We start from the raw sequence: 4,091 nt of genomic DNA, 5'->3' as shown, positions 1-4,091 counted from the left end.
TTCAGAATTTCTGAAGAAGGGTCCAGACCCGAAACGTCAGCTTTCCTGCTCCTCTGATGCTGCCTGGCCTGCTGTGTTCGTGCAACTCTACACTGTGTTATCTCAGACTCTCCACCATCAGCAGTTCCTACTATCCCCCACTTTTCAATGTGGATGAGTTTTATGATAGAAGTGAAGCATTCAGGACCTTTGTCAGGGAGGAAAAGATATTCAAATTCACAAAACCCACTCCCCCTATGAAAAGCAATTGTCTGTGCGAAAATTTGAATTCCATCTTTGAATTCTTCTTGTCTCTCTGCAGTTGAAAGACAAAATAGATAAAGTAGTCAGGGATCTTGACTAGATTGCCTCCAGACCTTGACAATGGATGTCTGCAAGCCCTCCTCCAGAAAGGGATGTCCTTATGCGCCAAGTATCGTTCATGGAGGTAGCAGCAGAGGTCAGCAGACAGGGGATCACCTGGAGAAGCTGGCTACAGTGATTGATAAGGCTTGATGATCTCTTGAGATCTGCCAACTGAGTGTCATTTCAGAGATCAATTATTTCAGAGACGGATTTAACTGGAAGGTGTGTACATGCAAAGTGGTTCAAATGTGGGATTACCTACTGTTTTGTTTAAGTTAGACTTTGCACAACATATGGCAATAGGGATTAAGGTACAGTTTTGAAAGGAAAGCTTGTTAGCTGGCTAGGAGCATCGAGAAATAATGTTCACTAACAAAATATAAGTTGTCCACCGATTTGAAGGTATGATACTTGAACAACATAATTATTATAATGTCCTTTATCATTTGTAGGATAAGAGGGAAAAGGCTATAATCAGAAGTGGTCAGTCCGAACTGGACATCCTCACCCCAGTGGAAGATAAGGTGGTTGTGCTGGAATTCCATTGGAGGAACAGCTTAAGTAGTAAGATTCATGGTGTATAGCTCTACCAGTTACTCTGACGAACAGGGGTGGAGGGCTTTGGAAAAATTGTCTTGTAAACTGAAGAGGCAGAAAGTGGCATTGATGACTTTTGACAGTGGAACTTTATAAAATTCAGGGAGGATTGTCTTAATGTGGACAGTTATACGGCTCAGAAACTGCTTCAGTTTTATAATGGTGCTGGTGTGTATTCTAAGGAAGCATGTAGGTGGCACAGTGGCTCAGTGGCTAGCGTTGCTGCCTCACAGTACCAGGGACTTGTGTTCAATTCCACCATCGAGCGACTGTCTGTGTGGAGTTTGCGCATTCTCCTCGTGTCTATGTGGCTTTCCTCCCACGGTCCAAAGATGTGCAGGTTAGGTGGATTGTCCAGGCTAAATTGCCTGTAGTGTCCAGGGGTGTTTAGGTTAGGTGGGTTAGACATGGGAAAATGTCAAGGTGGGACAATGAGACAGGATGGGATGGGCAGTGTGGACTTGTTTGGCCGAATGGCCTGTTTCCGCACTGAAGGGATTCTATGATTCTTCATGTCTTTTGAAATAATATCAAATGAAGGCAATTAGGACCCTCATTCTCATGATTTTTTTTAATTTCTACCACTGGACAAGCATCTGCAGTGGCAATGAATAGCCCTGAGAGACTCTGGCTAACCTCTGAAGGAAGAGGAATTCTTGAAATGTGCAATGTCACATCATTGTTTGACACCCAACACCAATGAAGGTGCAACTCCTCAGTGGATACACGCAGAATGGCTGTAAAAGATCCATATACCACTACGAACGCATCACAGTCACAACACTAGCTGATAGACACTGAGTTGGAAATGGCCCCTTGCTCTCAGAGGAATGTTGGAGGTGCCCTGATGCTGATGACAAGTCTCTGGAGTCATCATGTCAGTTGACAGATGCTATATGTGCAATGTGAGATATGTAGAGATGTGGTCAAACATCCAGACAAATTACGCACACTGGCGTGGAGAATGGAGGAGCCCATCGAGGCTACGAGCACTGAGAGCACCCACTCTTCTGAATGTGTGGCTTCTTCCATTGAGAGATTGCAAACTGTCATGGAGGGCCAGACCCACCAGTTCACCAATGGGTTACGTTGTATACTGAGCTGTGCTCCATCTCTTTCTCTCTGAACTCCAGTACTCACAGCCTACACAAGACGGATACAGGGAACCTGAAGTCACATCCAAGGTCTTGCCCCCTCTCAGGAATGTAGGGAGGGCTGAATATAGGTCACTGCCGTGGATAAACAGCTGCTGCCACAACTGGGGCAATCCTCTCAGGACACTTATGATGGGAACCTGTTCTCCTCTGCCCCCTTGCCATGGATACAAATGCCTCAGGGTACTATGATGACAGTTGAGCTTTAAGCCATTGTACAGAACATCTCCACCATGTCAGGGCACCCACAGCCAGAGGGCGGCCATCAGACAGAAGGATAAATAACCTGTCTTCATCACAATTGGCAGAAACAGAGGAACACCATACTGTACCACCAACAAAGAGTCAAGAAATCACATTAGGCACACATGGCTTCGTATTTTTGTTTCTTATTTTCAGACATTTGTGATCAATTATGTTGTTACACTTGCAGCCTCTGCAGATGTATGATGTGATGCTTTTGAATTGAATGGACAGGTTGCTATTCATGGAATGGACTGGACACCAAGACTGTCACATGACAAAACACTTGAACTGTAAATGGGGAAATTCTAACCTGTCTCTATTTACTGGGAACTTAATTGAATGCTAGTTTATTCCCATCATCTGTCTGCAATTAATATGCAATTAAGAAATTGCTTTTGCTTGATAGCACAATTCAGTTCATATGCACAACCAAAGTTTCACACAGCAAATCAAATAAAAATCACCATTTACTGGATAAAGAAGGTTTGCTGTAAACTGGAACATGGAAATATCATTCAGGGTATTGATGCATTTGGTTCCTTTCCATAGGTAGCCTTCAGTATCAGCTGCCTCTTGGCATGGTTTCAAAAACACTTTTTTCTGAAATGCAATGCTCCACAAAAAGTGTTGCTTTTATATCAATTGTTCGACATTTCAACAAATATTTGGGCAAAGAGCTAAAATTAAATGATTTATTTTCCAGTTGTATCACAGTGTATTCTAACATTTCTCTCCCCAGTTGATCTTCAAAATCCCAAGCAACTATTCTGGTTTTAGTCTTATTAGATAAATGTGCAAAGGCATCTTCAACACAAATCCACCTATGTGACAAAGTTGATTGCCCTTTATTTGGTACATAAGAATAAAACTGTCCAACTTGTTAATTCACTTTGTTTTGCCACTCTGATTAATTTACCCTTAAATTTACTGTCAATCACAAAAACTTTACAATCATGAGGACTTTTACATCTATTCCTGTTTTGAGCCTGCTCTGTGTTCTTTATTTCATTATGTAATCTATTCAAACTATCAACTTCACTTGCACTGTTATGTCAGTTAGAGTTACTAGGTCCCCAACACCTCATCTTTACCATGGACGTCCAGTCCTTATACACCTGCATTCCCCATACAGATGGCCTAAAGGCCCTCCGCTTCTTCCTGTCCTGCAGTCCCAACCAGTCCCCCTCCACTGACACCCTCATCCACTTAGCCGAACTCGTCCTCACCCTCAACAACTTCTCTTTCAATTCCTCCCACTTCCTACAGACAAAGGGGGTGGCCATGGGTACCCGCATGGGCCCAAGCTATGCCTGCCTCTTGTAGGTTACATGGAACAATCCCTCTTCTGTACGTACACTGGCCCTAAACCCCACCTCTTCCTCCGTTACATTGATGACTGTATCGGCGCCGCCTCGTGCTCCCACGAGGAGCTCGAACAGTTCATCCACTTCACTAACACCTTCCACCCCAACCTTAAGTTCACCTGGACCATCTCTAACACCTCTCTCACCTTCCTGACCTCTCTGTCTCCATCTCGGGCAACCACCTAGAAACCGATATCCATTTCAAGCCCAACGACTCCCACAGCTACCTAGAATACACCTCCTCCCACCCACCTTCCTGCAAAAATGCTATCCCCTATTCCCAATTCCTTCGCCTCCGCCGCATCTGCTCCCAGGATGAGGCATTCCACTCCTGTACATCTCAGATGTCCTCGTTTTTCAAGGACCGCAACTTCCCCCCCACCCC

The sequence above is a fragment of the Rhincodon typus genome, chromosome 1 (genome assembly GCF_021869965.1).
Source record: "Rhincodon typus isolate 14 chromosome 1, sRhiTyp1.1, whole genome shotgun sequence".
NCBI lineage: Eukaryota > Metazoa > Chordata > Chondrichthyes > Orectolobiformes > Rhincodontidae > Rhincodon > Rhincodon typus.
This window is presented reverse-complemented; position numbering follows the sequence as displayed.